Source organism: Pteropus vampyrus, unplaced genomic scaffold, assembly GCF_000151845.1.
Source record: "Pteropus vampyrus isolate Shadow unplaced genomic scaffold, Pvam_2.0 Scaffold122, whole genome shotgun sequence".
Classification (NCBI taxonomy): Eukaryota; Metazoa; Chordata; class Mammalia; order Chiroptera; family Pteropodidae; genus Pteropus; species Pteropus vampyrus.
In genome coordinates this window covers 2,660,587-2,677,357 of record NW_011888903.1, presented here as the reverse complement: position 1 = coordinate 2,677,357, position 16,771 = coordinate 2,660,587, and the positions used below count along the sequence as shown (strand labels likewise).

At 37.6% G+C, this 16,771-nt stretch overlaps 1 protein-coding gene across 1 annotated transcript in view; it reads left to right on the top strand.

Moving 5' to 3' along the window:
• PTPRM (protein tyrosine phosphatase, receptor type M) overlaps positions 1-16,771 on the top strand; it is a 737,127-nt gene that overhangs the window by 502,278 nt on the left and 218,078 nt on the right. The window lies entirely within an intron of this gene.

Here is a 16,771-nt window from a genome sequence, read left to right as displayed (position 1 = left end):
CTTTCAAGGTTATGGGACAAAATTTAGAGAAAATGGCTGTGATTTTTGTATGAATATGCAAAGCATATCATGCCAAGTTAACATAAGAATTGTGTTTTTTCACAAGTTCATACATAAAACTCTGCAGAATCTTTAAAGCCATATATTCACCAGGAAATTTTTAGTACTTATTACTGACATCTTAATGTATTTGATGTTCTTGGAGATGTGAGAAAGAAAATTTTTCCCTCTCATTATAATGAAGATAATGGCAGAATTTATTGAACCCATGTTATGTGTAGGCACCGTGCCAGGGGTTAGTCAACAGAACATTCCTTGAGAAAGAGATACTCAGAGAACAGCCTGATAAAAATACAGGGCATGGACATGGTTAAGGACCAGAAGTAGAGCACATTGAAAGTTATAAGATTGACCTTTTTAGCCAAGAGGTGGTCTAGGGGAGGAGAACAGCAGATGTGACTATTATAAGCAATCTTTAACCTCTGATACTTGAAAAATATACAAAGTCTTTGTTTTGTGAAAATAAGCAAAAACTTATATAAAAGTTATCAACATGTAAAAATAGATGATAAGGAGCAATGGGAAAATTTTCCAACAGAGATAATACTCAAATCTTGTTTCTTTGCTCTATAGTTTTAAAATAACTGTAGAGTGAGAGTAAAGTCATTGAGTAGGGTGAGGATAGAGAGACTGGCAAAGTGAAGTCTTAAAAGTCTTGTCTGGTCATCTGAGGAAGTTGGAGTTGGTCCTAAAATCTGCTGATGGCTCTTAAGCAGGTAGTAACATGATGTAATTTTTATCTTAGAAACACCACTCTGATGTTAGGGTATAGCACAGTGTGGAGGGGGAAAAGAAAACTAGAGTCAGAAAGACAAGTTGAATGAGGGGGCAACTTTAGAAAAATTAAGAGGTAAGTTTTAGTAAGCATTTGGAGGCAGAAGCTAAACGAGATGGAATAACATAGAAAGAACCTTGTTACTGGCTTGTACAACTTAGTGGAGATACCACCATTCACCAAAATGTGGAATATAAGAAGTAGAACATACATGGGGAGGGAAGATGGAGAATTCAGATTTGCACTTTTTAAGTTTACTGTTCCTGTAAAGTTAAGTGGAGATGTACACTGGGCAGTTGGATGTGCTGGTATGGACTAGGAATAATACTTTTCATAGTCAAAGTCATCAACATATCCTGGAGCTGAAGCCATGGGTTCGGATGAGGTCACTCAGAGTGATCGTAGAGTGATAAGAAGGAAGTCAAGGATGAAGATAAAAACTTGGGTAACAGTGACATTTAAGGGGTGAGTTAGTATACAAATATATGCATACATAGTCTTTTCTTACTTCTTTATTTTATGTTTATTGTTCTATTTAGGCCACAGGGACAAACTGTTGCTCTCTCCCAGCTGTATATATCACTAACTGGTCCCCATCATTTCAACAGTTTCTTAACCTTTCACACATTCTCTATTCCTTTCTCTCTTTGTTCACCCATCACTTGATTTAATCTTTAAATCTTTTTTCCTTTTCATTTCACTTCTCTGTACCTCTCTTTCCTTTACCCTTCTTTTCTTCTTCTTTAGCTATTTATCTCTTTATTTCTTCCTTTGTAACTCTTTCGTTTCTTACTTTCCTTCTCTTTTACTTCTCTTTCATCTCATATATTTTTCTCCTAGATGTTTCTCATCTCTCTCTCTACCTTGATGTTTATGTAGATAGCTTATCTTGGGTATAAGTGGTTAGTTAGTACTGTTTTTTGTTGTTGTTGTTGTTTTTTAAATATGATCCAATATAAATTCTAAGCAACACTAGTCCCTTCGATGCCTGGACAATCAAACTAAACATTTTGGAGAGATTTATTTTAAGTTGTGGGAGTATGTAGATTTTTGTGTCCTCTAGCAAGGTCTCTATGAGGAATAGCCTGAAACAACTAATCCAGTTGCCCTTGTGACCTTAGCTAAATTTTAACTCATTCTCTAAGGGTCTTTTCTGCTAAATTAATTCATTATTCTACCTAAGTCTCTCAGGTAGTCATGGAGGTTATGTTATAAATTATGCATTTAAAGAGATTGCCTATGGTTACAAATGGCCTTGATACAACTTTAGACTAAATACCGATAACTCATATCAACTTTACATGATTATTTACTGGATAATAATCTTAAAAGGGTTGTTTTCACAGCATGTGCCACTTTTGTATTTGTTTTCTCCAAAACATAGAATATGTTTTCTGTAAGTCAAATCTCCAATATACTATGCCTATAAATACAAAAAAAAAAAAAAAAATGTATGACATAGACCTGAATAGTCATGTGGTACAAACAGTCGTATTTAATAGAAATTCTTAAAACTTTTAATTGTTCAGCTTTTTCTCAAAAATTGGAATCTATATTTTAAAAGTTTTTATTTTTAAACAGAATGATTCAAACAAGATACTAATTTATGGATAAGTTGCGGGAGTGTTACTGACGTAATAAGCTACATTGGTTAGAAGGAACACAATTTATTTTTTGTATTGAGGTATAATTGACATATAACATTATATAGTTTCAGATGTACAACATATGTTACAAAATGATCACCACAATAAATCTAGTTAACATCTGTCACCGTGCATATTTACAAAAATATTTTTTCTTGTGATGAGAAATTTTAAGATCTACTCTCTTAGCATCTTTCAAATATGAAATACAGTATTATTAACTATAGCCACAATGCTGTACATTACATCCCTATGACTTATTTACTTTACAGCTGGAAGTTTATACCTTTTGACCTCCTTAACCCATTTCAGTCCAACCCCCCCAGAGGAACACTGAATTCAGACTGGGAATTCCTAAATCTGTATTTTAACTAGCTTTGTGTCAGCGCCGAGCTGCTGGAGAAGGGAAAGTTTCAGTGGTGAGATGTCCAGTTAGAAGAATGCTCAAGGGGCCGACATGAGAATGAAATGGCAGGCATCAACTTTATTGTGGGGAGTGCACTTCTGTTGCGGGAAGTGCAGTTCTATTGCGGGGAGTGCGCTTCTGCTTCTGCTCTTCTTCTGCTCCCCTTCTTGTGCTCCCCTTCTGCATCCCAGGGGACCATATGGCTCCACATATATCAGAGTACAACAGTGGCATTCTCTCACACATACGTGATAAAGTAAGCTGAAGTATGTTTGCATATGTTAGGCACAGGGGCCCTCTATACTAATGTAACATTCTAAATCCAGGGTCCTATTCGTAGCCGTGAGCCTGACCCACACTTTGTGATTCTTAACTTCTCTGGGCCTTTGTTTTCTCATTTGTAAATTCAGAAATTTGCACTAGACGATCTCTGAAGTCCCTCCAAATTCCAAAATATCAGGTTTTCTATTATGTAGCAGCCTATGATGACGGTACTATACATTTACTATTCTAGAGATATGGTGGGTGGCTCATTGGCTTATTACTGTATTTCATTATTTAATGTACCTGGTGGTTCTTGAATCTCTTTGTTTAGTCAATTCAAGTCTAGAAGTGTTAGTTGGTGAGTAGTTTATCTTTTAGCCACTTGTTTCCCATTGTCACACAGGAGATATTCAGTTAAAAGTAGGGAGCAATGGGAAATGAAAAAAGGGAAAGAGAAAAGGAAGGAAAAGAATTGCCTCCGGTGTGGGTTTCATTCTATTATTAGTCATTTTGCTGGTTACAGTCTCATGCTAACCAAACTTCGAGTTTCAATTCTGTTTGGGCTAGTTAGACTATTTTTCCTCTACCCACAGCACCGAGTCAGCCAACGCAAATACGTGCCATTGGTCATAAAGACAGACTGAGACCAAGAGAAAGTGTGGGTGAAACAAATGCATTAATATTTCTTGAAATGCAATTGGAAGTCTGTCCTGCTGAGAAAAGTTGGTAGTTACTGTTTGTGTTTGTCAACATGCCAGGTTGGGTGATCCTAAGATCTTGGGAGTGAGGAACAGCAAATTTTATTGAGAGACATTGGCAATTATTAACTAAGATTGTGTTGCCTTCTGAAGGACTAGCCTTCTATAAATTATAATTGCCAAGGGTAGGCCTCTAATAGAACATGGAAAATCTGTTCAACTCATACTAACTCATGGCATTCTTTTACATCTAGGCAATAATGACTAAAAACAAGCAGGATCATCAGTTTCATTTGGCTAGAATGATTTATAAACCTATCAGAAATTAATGACTGGTTGTTAATTTGTTTATAACTATTAATCCATTCTGAGCCTTGCCTGGAATAACATAGTATGAAACCTTTTTCTTAAAAACTGTTATATAACCTTTACATTTATTTTTATTTTATCCTCTAAGCAAAGCAATTTCTTATTATTTTCTCTTTTCCAAAAACATGTATTCTTTTGAGGGCGCAATGTTTTGAGGCAACAAGTGTTAAGAAAGGGTGTAAGGTGAATATCTATAAAATAAAAGTTTCATATAGAGCCACAGAACAATATACTCTCAAAATTATTATAAAATAAGTTGAGTAGGAGATACCTAGTTTTTATTGTGTTTCATCAATGTATAGTTAAATATATTTGTGTAAATAAAAATACCTACATTTTCAACATTTTTCATAAGGAATAATTTATCTCAATAACATGTTTGACAGAATTTAGCATGCAAGCACCATCAATTTTATTCTGATTAATTATATTTACTATTGTTTCTAAAATTGCCATAGGTCTTTTAGAAATTTGAGAACATTTGTATTAATTACAGTAATATTCCTGTCTCAGCCATTGTGGTAAACAGAAATTACAGAAGTTGTGGTTATAGAAATAATTAAAGAGATATGCTTTCTTGGTCAAATAACAAATGTTAGTTATTCACTACATGAACATTTGTTATAGGTAAATATAACTGTTTAAATCCTGAAGTGCTATACCTCTGTCTCCTCTCCATAAAGTATTTTAACAGATGTACATCTTGCAAATGCAGCGTATGTCATTAAATATTTAACACCCATTCTATTATATTTAAACAATACTGGTACTACCAAAAAAAAAAAATCTCAGTAAATATAGGAAGTGTTTCTGAAGACATCAAAAAGAATGAGAGAAAATGTGATGAAAGCCCTATTTTCAAAGAAGTGCCTACAGCATGTGGCTGGAGGCAAGTTGACATTAACTATAGTTCTCCTGCTATACCTATGAAAAAGGAATTTTTTTTTCTACGATAGTTAAGTGTGAGTTGTATGTGGGAAATGTTTTTAAAACTTTTATTCACTGTCCCATTTCAAAATCATAGTTTTGGAAACTACATTGAGAAAGTCATATGTAGCCATTTCTTATGATTATCATTTAGAATATGTGTACTTAATGTGCAGTCATTTGAATAATACCCAGATGTTGAGGCTTTTCTGCTCTAGCACATGCTTTGGCATGTATGAAACAAGATATCTATGTACACAAATGGATATGGGTATGTCATCCTCATCTATCAACTAGCTAATGCCCTTCAGTTTTCTAGATGATAACAGAGTGGGCTTGTTGTAGCTAAACGAAATGATCTTTTTAAGGCTTCCTCTAACCTGGACTTCTTACAATTACACTAATAGCTCCTATATGAGCCACTATTTATGGACTCAACCTAATGGTTTAATTATGTTCTATTAGAGGTTCTTTGGGAAATCTTTATAAGGAATATTTTATTTTAAAAAGGAGTGTGGGGAACATAGGTATGAATATTTTTTATTATTTTACAGGAGGAAAATGTCAGAGAATGAGAAGGAGCAGCCACTTGGGCTTTAGAATCTTACAAACCTGGTTCGAATCCCAGCTCCTACTTGGTAGCAACATAAATTTAGATGAGTTAGTTAACCTCATTGAACTCCGTTTGCAAATGTGAAATGTGATAATAATGTGTACTCCATAGGGGAAGCATGAAAATTAAATGAGATGACTCATGTACATAGATGGCGCTTGGTAAGTAATAGCTTAAGGGCTGTTATTGGAAGTGGGGAAGTTCAAGGTAAAATAGATATTATATGCAGAGCCCAGGATAAATTCAAGTGTGTCTGATTGTTAACCATTCCACTACACTGATCACATCAGTAAAAATCAGAGATGCCTCTTGCTCTGTAAAATTCAGATACTCTTTGTAATCATTAGTGGGAAACACCAGTCATCAGCTTGTTTCAGCTGACTGTTGCTGTACGTCTACAAACATTTGAAACTCTGCCAGCATTTTCTTTTTGAACTATCATTGGAGAATAAGCTAAATAAAAGCTTTTTCCATGTCTTCCTTTACAGAAACGTTTTTAAAATCCCAAATATGTGTATTGTCTGTATTCTTTGAATCATAAATTTCCTTCAGATAACTCACAATTGTGAGGCTGCCATAGCCTTGTCTGGTTTAGTGAGTGAGAGAACTTAGTGACGTTTTATAGCAAGCTGTGAAGCAAGGGAGCTTTCGTTCTGCTTCTTCCTCAGAGGCAAAAGCCGGAGTCTGGGAGCCATGGAAGTCAGAGGGGACCCTTGAGACAACTGCCTGCATGTACAACTTGGCTCTGTACATCTTGGCTTACTAGCTATGTTACCTTGGGCAAGGTAGTTAGGTTTGTGTGCCGCATTTTCCCCAGGTATATCAAGGGCAAAATAATAGTGTTTATTCCAAAATAGTGTTAGGAGAAGAAAACTAGTTATTACCTTGAAAGTACTGGCCCTGATAAATACTAACTATAACTATATTATTAATATACATAACACACTACTTAATATGTGAGCTGTAGCTAACTCTCGTTTCAATGTCCATTGCATGTATGCCTCAGTCTTTGTTCCCATAGTCAGAAGAGCAAGGACAAGGAGGTGCTTCTCCTTTAGAGGGAGTACACTTCTCCTTGCCCATGGAGACCATGGGGTCTGTAATTATGACAATAGCTAAGAACACAGCTACCTGGAATAAGACAGCTCACTGTCCCCGTCACTTGAGACCAAGCCTTGGTGAAGGTGCTGTAACGGAAAGCACGAAGGAGAACTGCTCTTTGGCCAAACTCATCCAGCAAGATTCCTTATGCAGAGGCTCCTGCTCAGGCAAAGGGATGGCTGGAATATGGAAAAACATTCTCTACAGAGAAGTAAACCAAAGTCTTCTACCACCCTTAGGGGCTTACTTCCCTCTAAGCCTCCAATTTTTCTGAGTGGGCATGGCCATGGCATTCCACTCAAATACCCTGGATATTAAAACCCATCAGATACAGACCCAGTAAGGGGCCAAGGAATCCGCCTCCTGGGGTCAGAACCAAACAACACATTACTCTTTTTAGGGTGCTTAAGAGTATCATGCGTTTATATGCACTCCCTGGGCTGTCTTAGATTCTGCTCAGCCAACTATCTCAACTCCAGGAGGTCAAGATAAACCTGGGAGCCATGTGGAGTGTGAACCCTTTTGCCATGTGATCACGCACCAGCCCCGAACCTGCACACTGAGCAGGGCTGTCACCAGCCACCTAAGGGCACAGTTGTCCTAATGATTCCTATTTTTAATGCCCTCTAACTTTCTAACACAGGTCATTTTTATCCTATACTCATTAGTGTAGCTTATTAAAACTTGTTTTTTTAGTGTATCTTACCTCTGAAGTTTGGGTCTAATGGTATACACAAAGATGTTAAGAGTGGGTTACATATTTACCACTGAAATCGATGGTTCTCCACTTCGACGTCTGCAGATAGCATGAATGAGATTCCCAGTCAATCCTGCCCAGGCTTTTTGTGTACTCTAAAGGGTGTGTACCCTCTATTCATGTTGGCATGGTTTCACTCTCTATTGCTGGAGTAGGAAGTACCCAGGGCCTGAAAACTCAGGGTGTTTTGCTTGGGATCATTGTCTAAACCTGTCATCTTACCTAGTGAATCCAGGAATTTAAACTTAAAAGTGTAATTTCTTTCATTCTTTCTTGTTTTGTTTTGTACTAATGAGTGAAATAGTAATGAAAAATACTTAGAGTATAGGGGAAAATACACACATACACACACACAGCATATACACACACACACACATTTTAAAAAATAAGACAGTTTCTAACTACTTGTTTGGGCTAGGTCCATGATTCCTCTTCTGACGTATGTCTAATTTTTTTTTTTTAAATGAAGAAAGGAATTATATCTTGAATCTTTAACTTAAGCTCATTATTTATAGAAAATCATATAAAGTTAATTTTAAATAGGATAGACAGGAGCTAACGTGTTAACTAGGGGAGGAATTGTTTGTTTGTTTGTTTGTTTGTTTGTTTGGCAGATCTCAATCTTACAAGATGCAATACTGTATTAAATATGTTGATTTGAACAGAATCATATTTCTGCCCAGGGTCCTCACAGAGTGTGCCTTTGAAAGTGAATAATGCTTTACTAGATCTACCAGAAATAGTTGTTATTTTCATGTATACTGTTTTCGTATTGGCACTGCTGTGGTGGAACTACAGTAAAGCTATTTTTGTGGGTTTTACTGAAACAAGTAAAAATTGACTCATTTATTAAATTCGACACACTTCTATTTGTTTGTAAAAACAACAGAAAACAAAAAATTGACAAAAAACATAATCCAGGTTATCCTATCAAAGAAAGCTCTCCTGCACAGCGCAGGCATGAGTACAACTTTCTAAAGTTAATTATGTTGCCGAGATGGCTTGAAGCAGCACCTGCCTGAATACCAGAATTCCAATTCGGACCCAGAAATTGGGTGCTTTCCTTACTTGCCCCCTTGTTACAGCTCTCACAGCACACTCTTCTTGCTTTCAGGCTCATGAATTATTTGAGTAACCATCTGTCTTTCCTATTAAATATAAGCATCTTACGGGCTGTGATGTGATGCTTTTCAATCATCTAAATACCCCACTTTCACACCTAGCACAGTGCTTTACGATGGAAGTGCCCATAGTACTCACATAGTATATTTAATAATTAAAGACAAAAAAGCACTTCTTTAATGCAAGCCCTTCGATGCAACACTGGACTTTGAATTGCTTTGGCTTTTTATTTATTTGGAGGGATATAAATTTTGGAATATCATAAGATACTTCATTAATTCTTTTCCTGAAGTGTAGGCAATCTGATGGACAGATTCTGTTTCAAGTAGTATGATTTTTAAAAGTTTGAATTCTTTAGGCTTTTAATTTGATATATTAAAATAGTTTAAATGAGTAGAGATATATTTAAATTCAGATTCAGCTTAATTAAAAGAAAAATATGCTCATAAATATTATTTACTTAAATTATCACTTATTTTTAAAATGCCTTTGAGACTTTTTTTTATAAATAGTGTACTCTGTTGCATATTTTTAACGAGCAACATCAATTTAGATAGAAATTGTTATATTCGAAAAGCGAATAAACAGCCTCCAGATGAATTTTTCTTTATGCTATGAGCATTGCTCCTAAATAAATTAAAATATCCAGTTTCACAGGTCTTCCATTCAGTGGGTTTACGATGGAAGTGTTCGGGCTGATGCCTGGCTGCGCCGGTTCTCTGTAATTCATCCAGGTCTTCTCATGTCCAGGCAGCCCTTCCACCTTTGCATTCTTGCATGGAGTTGTTCCTTTTCATGTGTGTGTTTGATAAGAATTTATGATAAACATTGGTTCACTCTCCTGTTGTTTTAAGGAAAACATTAATATAAACAAGATTAGGAAAAAGCCATATGCTGAACAGCTTTAGTGTAAATGTGTGGTTATTGTGAGCTGTCAAAATGTCCTTTATCTTTTTAACTGTTTTGTCTAAAAGCTTGTGGGTTGTGGGTTTGGAGTCAGCAGTCAGTCGTTGAAGAAACTGGCTACTCTTCAAAAAGAACATCAGCTATTAATGCCTAATTCTTAGATGTGGTCTTACCTTAACCAAAGGGAAGGGAGGGAAATCTCTGAAATATATTATGATCTTGAAAATGAAGTGGTGACATAGCATTAACTGAAATTCTTAACGCAATGGTTGTCATCTGGGAGTGGTATTGCTCACTAAGGGGACACTTGAAGATGCATCGGGGTATCTTCAGTGAGAATGGCTTCATTATAATTTCAACCGTTGATTGTATAGCTTTGTTGTCAAAACAATCAAGATATTTCTTTTACAATTTGTCAAGCTATATAATTAACTCAGAGTTCTGGTCCTAAAATTAATCTTAAGAGTCATAATCAGAACTGTCTATCAGACAAGTAAAGATGATCCAGCCAAGGAAAGGTGAAGCCCCGGTGAAGAGCCTGTCTTAAGAAGTCATCTGTTGTTCAAGTTCAGTCAGATGTACTCCAGTGTTACAGATTTTCCTGTCCCTGCCCCCCAGTCCCCCAAAGGGAAGCAAGGATTTTTTAATTATTTTATTAACTCTTCTAATGTATTTTTTTTTATAATTGGCAACTAATCAATTTTTAAAAACTGTGTTGACTACATAAAATCAGTATCTAGTAACCAGTTTGTAATTTCTAATTCTAGTTTAAGGTAAACCAAGCAGAAGACATGTAAATGATGACATTTTAATATTTTTTTGTCACCTACAAGTTTCTGCCCATCGGTATTGCCTAATACCAGAAAAAAGAAAAAAAAAGACAATTGATTCTTCTCTTACCCAAGATTCCTCTCTAGCCACATGCTTGTTAGTACCTATGATGTCATCAGATAGCAAAACTGGACTACAATATAGTATTTTGTGAATAAGTGGTTCCTACTTGGAAATACATAAGTTAAGCTTCACTTATGTTGTTGGTGATGTTGCCAGGTGTTTCAGATTGTGTTTATGTCCAGTTTATAACTAGAGCCCACCCCCACTTTCTATACGAACAATTGCTATTGACTCCTGAATATCTCTTAGTCTAAGTTGGGGATCTCTGGATTTGAGATGAGCCTCAGATAGTAACATCTATTACAGTGCTTTCACTCATAAGATTAAGATTAAATTTCTTAAATTCTGTTCGCATTAACCCTCTTTATGGTCTTACAAAACAGTTCCCCCAGTGTAGGAGAGAGTACTGGGCTGGCCCTGGCAATGCTCATCTTTGTGCTCTGGTTCCAGGAGGGACGCTGACCTGTATCGGCGTGGCCTTCCCTCCTAAGGGGCCCTCCTGATGGATTGTGCCCAATTGACCAAGTTAAGCCTTGAGTGCTGTGGGTTCTGCTGCCTAGCCCAGCCCAGGTGACATAGTTGGGAATCCTGGACAGTGTGTGAGAACAGGCTCTTTGCTAACACTATGGCTATTGATTCCCTTATGCCAGGTTTAAAAAGGAGAAAGATTTATCAATCTGCTGTAATCTGAGAATAAGTAGATAGTATATTTCCCTATAGATCCTTTAGCTTTCACTTCAACGCACACACATGTTTATGGCCTATCTTTATGAAAGAGAATTCAAATTTTTGAGCTGCCTGCCCCAGTGTCCAATCCACGGCCCGGTGACCCTGCTTGGTCTTGACATCAGGCGGCAGTTATGAGAATGTTCTGCTGCCTTTGCTGCAGTGGATATTGAAGCTGGTGGCACATCCAACAGACCAGACACCACAGCCCTGACACCCTCCGTGGCATCTAGCACCTTCCTAGTAGCCTGCCGAAGCCTGAGAGCCATGTTCCCGCCACTCCACAGTTCTCTCCCGGGGGCCAGGCCAGCCCACTTTCATTCCTTGGGAGGAAATTGCCAAGGTACCCGAGTTCCACAGGCTTCCCTTCAAGAGCAATTTAATCTTCTGCTGTCCTAATTGTTGTGCTGGTGCTTGCACTTAAATGACCATCCATTTGGATCTCTAAACAGCTTCTAACTCTTGTCCTAAAACTGCCCCCTAAATTTTAAAATTGTGTTTTTTCAACCTGGAATTTCGAAGTGCTAGCTTGATTCTGTAAACCTTGCCTAACTCTAGATTAAGTGTCTAGCATAATGGATGTCTCCTCAAGTAGCTACATACTCGTCAGTATATGAGGTTCAGGCTCTGTCCCCTCATGATTAGTCAGACCGGCCCTATGCCAGACACAGATGATACCCAGGTTGCTAGTGATTACTCTCAAGGGAAGACTGCCAAACACAGAGCCTAGGACAATACTATAACAAAGGAATGGAACATAAATAAATGGTTCTTATTCTGTGTACCATTTTACCTTTATGATTGACACTGATGTAAAGAATAACAATGGCAACAAATTTTAACTGAAGTTATGTCATTAAGTGAAATGGTAATTCATTATGCAAAGGGAGAAAGTGACTCTAGAAAGAATGTAGTTGATTAATGAGCGTGATTAACAAATTCACATTTCAAAGGTCAGCATTATAGATCTGATTATGTGCAATGCAATGCTCTTCACTGATGTTCAGGTCCTTTTCCTAACACAGAGAGTCAAAGGACATTACCAACAATTATTTTAATACTGTGTGTTCTATGACTTATGAAATTTTGAATTCTCAAAATGTCTTTTAATTACTATTCTGACCACTGCATTAGTTTCAGGGTTTTTTTGTCTAGGTTGAGAGCACTCAGCAATTATTTCTCTTTCAGATGTCACACTCCTAATTTTAGTGATAATATGTAAAGAACTTAAAACAAACTGGAGCTCTAAACAAATAAATCAAGCTAAACTATGGTAAATGAAACAGCCAAAAATTAAGAGCAAAACTAAGTAGAATATAGAAAAACAAATTAGAGTAAATTTTTGGATTCTAAAATGTTGTTTATTATGATGACTTCAGGAGCCCGCTGGAGGCGGCTGCATTAGCCAAGAAATCTCCTGCTTAGGTGATTTTTGTGACTTGACAAACACAATCTGTTAAACTTATGTTTCTAGCAATGTGCAATCCCTTTTTTAGGTGTGCATGAAATTAAAAACATACTAAACTGAGACCCAGAAGTGCGGCACTACTGTTTTTATTTACAAAAATATCTTTCTAAGTATTTACCCAGAAGAATTGAAAGCAGCGTCTTAGAGAGATACTTTTATACAAATGTTCATAGCATTGTTCACAATAACCAAATGGTGGAAGCAACCCAAATGTTCATTGATGAAGGAATGGATAAACAAAATTGGGTAATTCATACAATGGACTATAACTCACCCTTAAAAATGAAGGAAATTCTGACACATGCTGCAACATGGATGAACCTCGAGGCCATTATGCTAAGTGAAATAAGTCGGTCACAGAAGAACAAATACTGTATTCTTCCACATGTACGGGAGACCCAGAATAGTCAAATTCAAACATACAGAAAGTCTAATGGTGGGTGGCAGGGGCTGGGGAAGGATGGAATGGGGAGTTAGTGTTTAATGCATACAGAGTTTGGCAAGATGAAAAAGTTCTGGAGATGGATGATGGTGATGGTTGCGCAGGAATGCGAATATACGTAGTGCCACTGAGCTGTATGCCTAAAAATGGTTGGGTAAATCTTGTCTTCGTATATTTTACCACAGTTTTTTTAAACGTGTTAATATTTGTAGAGCAGATGATGTTTCATCAGGTTTTGAATGCTCATTGCTGCCCTTACCATTCTAATCCATGGGCAGCTTCAGAGCACTAGAGCAGCCTGTGGTAACTGTAGACTCATGTAGTGGTGGAGTGGCTACCTTTTGGACTGTTTGGCCTCGGCTGGCTGGGAGAGTTGCTTTGTCCAGCTCACAGCAAAGGAGTACTGATGAGGTTGGGACATGTTTGCCTGAGGCTAAGAGGGCCACAGAAATCCATGAGGCCACATTTGAAGCTTGCAGCCTGAAGTATTCCAGCATTGTCACTGACGGTGGTGACAGTGCAAAAACCAGACGGCATCCGAAAAGTTACCCCCTGAACTCTTACCATAATACCCCTGAAGCAAGGCAGGATGGCCATCAGCCTGGAACCCGCAAAACACATGTGCTCAGATTACTGGTGATGTGCTGATTATTTCAATCAGAAGTGAAGAAAATAACATGTTCTGCTGCAATATTTTTAGACACCAGAGAGTAAAATATAGATATCGTGAGGCTGATGGCTTTCTCAGCTGTCAATTTCTTATTTTCTTTACTAGTCACAGTGACTATGGCACAGATCATCTACAAAAAGAATATGAATGTGTCCAGCATTCTAGAAGCTCGCAGTGCTTCAAATGAAATCCACACAGCTCTTCGCATGCAGGCCTCGGAATGTGTGCCGCTTCAGTCTTATGGGTTTGATATTTAAAAAAATAAAAAATAAATTCAGTATACGCTATGTAAAACTTAGGGTTTTGGTTTCTTCCAGTTAAATGACATTTCAGTTAGTGGATTCTGAATTGTTCTCTGGGTTGGCTGTTTCCAAGCAGCCTTTCCATACAGAGCAGACTTGGTGGCTCTGAACTGACTGAAAACGTTCCGAGGGCAGGAGCCGTGGCTTAGTCATCTCTGTCTCTCGCATTCCTAACCCAGACCACATAAGTGGTTGTGGATCATTGAGTAAATGCTTGAATAAATGCTTGAGCAGGTCTTACTGTGTGGGAACCCCTTGTGCTCTTCCTCGCAGCTTCTAAAGGAGGCTTGACTGACTCCAGACTATTTGTCTTGCATCGTTACTGAGGTGAGGAAAAAGCCTTATTCTTGCTCCCTTCTCTTCTTGCAAAACCCCTTTCCCTGAACTGTGGCCTTCTCTTTGTAACTGGAGTCACCATGAAGAAGACAGTACCCCATAAATGGAATTCTTCTCCATTTTCCTATGTGTTTTTATTTATTATGTATGACATCTATAAGAAGCTTCTTATATAGCCCATCTTTCTTCCAAACAAGTTTATTAACCAAAAGGGATGATAATGACTCAAAAGAGGATAAAAGCAAGATTTACCTTGAATAATCTAAATTACTAATAACCATTCATGAATGAACGTAAGTTGACTCTTCTAGTCTTTCTGTTTATATTACTTGTTACTCTTTAATAGTGATGACGATGATGATGATAGCCTGTATGTTAAGCATTTGCTTCATACTAAGCACTGCTCTAAGTTTTTTATGAGTATTATCATAGTTAGGCCTTGTAACAACTCTATGACATATGTACTGAGACCTTGTTTTTTACAGTCAAGGAAGCTGAGACAGGAAAGTAGGTTGTTTAAGTTGCACAGTCAGTAAGCTACAGAACCAAGGTCAAGCCAGCCCATGTATCTCCAGTGCTGCCATTCTGAACCGTTATGGTTCTTAAGTTGAAATGGAATAGAAATAGAAAAAGATGGACACAATATCTACCCATTGAGCTGGAAAGAAGCCAAGATAAAATCCCACGACCTATATTGTACCCAACATTCCCCTATTCCTCACATCACGCATTTCGTGAAAGAAGAAAATCACACCCCGTGTGAAAGAGGACCCTGCCAAGCCAGGCAGGAAGTCTGGAAGCTGCCTCTGAGCATCAGCTCTGCTCACTTAAGGCAGGAAACAGAGGGGGGACCTGGGTAACTTGGGCTCCTTTAGAAGCCTTTGACAAATCAAGCATCTCAGGAGGCTTACAATATGCCACAAATGGATGGCCACCTTCATGTGTAAATAATTTTCAAGCCCCCTAGGTACACACATTGTAAAACTCCAAGTTGGTTCGGCAGCCCCTGTCACCCAAATACAGTGACTACTTGATATGGAAATTCTGGTGGCTTCCCCACTTCTAGCACCATATGTTTATGAGGCTCATGTCTCCAACAAACAAAGCCTGTTGTTGCTGTGTGTACACTGCCCCGTCTAAGAAGGCCAGGGTCACTGCTTCTCAGCATTGCCCTGATCAGTTGGACTTACCTTTGTGACTCGGAAGTCCACGATTCCAGTCCACAGAAAAGACTGGAACTTGGAACTCCAGCTGTGTTCTCATTTCTTACACACTTACTTGTTAGATTCTGAGAAGAGAATGTAAGGCTGCCAGTCTTTGGATGAAGCACACTCATGCTCTGTTTCATCACTGCTGTGCCTCTGTGAGAATAATGAGAAGTCGCTTGCTTATGTTGGTGGGAGCATCTGCAGTTCAAAGGCTAGGAGTCTCATGTCTTGAGTGAAAAGATGGCATGCAGCGTGAGGTTTTGAACTTTGGCAAGTCAGATACAGGCTTTAAACGTGGGCTTGTGAACCCTTCTTTCAGAAACACAGGGTTGGCGTGTGATTCTAATAAATAGAAAGTTGAGTAAGAGGAATGTGATTCAGCAGCTCTTAATTTTTTCTCTGCTGAAATAGTGTGGCATCTGATACTGAGATAAATATTACCTTTCAGTGATATAGGGAAATGAGATGTTAAGCCTTTAAAGTGACTTACACCTTGCCATTTGGGCTGGCATTAGGGCCTTAGACTTATTTTCATACCAGCTTTCTGCCCTTGCTTGCTTATTCCCAGTCATAAATATTTCCCATTCTTATTATCTTCTGCTAGGCAGGAAATGATCTCAGCGTCTCCGCTTTGGACAGCACTGAGTATGTTTCTATCACTCAGCTAAAAATGTTTACTGGCATCTGTATGCTTATATATATATCTCAACATTATTTTACAGTATGAATCTTTAATCTTAGTCTGGAGGGTATTTCCTGAGAACTATTAAATACTTTTAAATGAATTTGACAAGACATAATTTCATTTTTGATCACATCTAATTTCAGTTTTATGACAAAACATTTGGTTTTCACATTAAATCTGACAGCCTCAGACTGCCTTATAGCCAAGACTAAGTAGCAGGAAACTATGGTAAAGTCTTTATAACACCTTTTGTAATTCTTACAAAATACACTGTAAAGTATTCTCACAAATAAATTAAACTTAGCAAAAATAAGTGCATAAACTACAGTTAATGCCTGCAGTACTCTTGGTTGTAATTTTTTCTCTCTCTCTCTCACTAGTAAATTTGCTCAATTT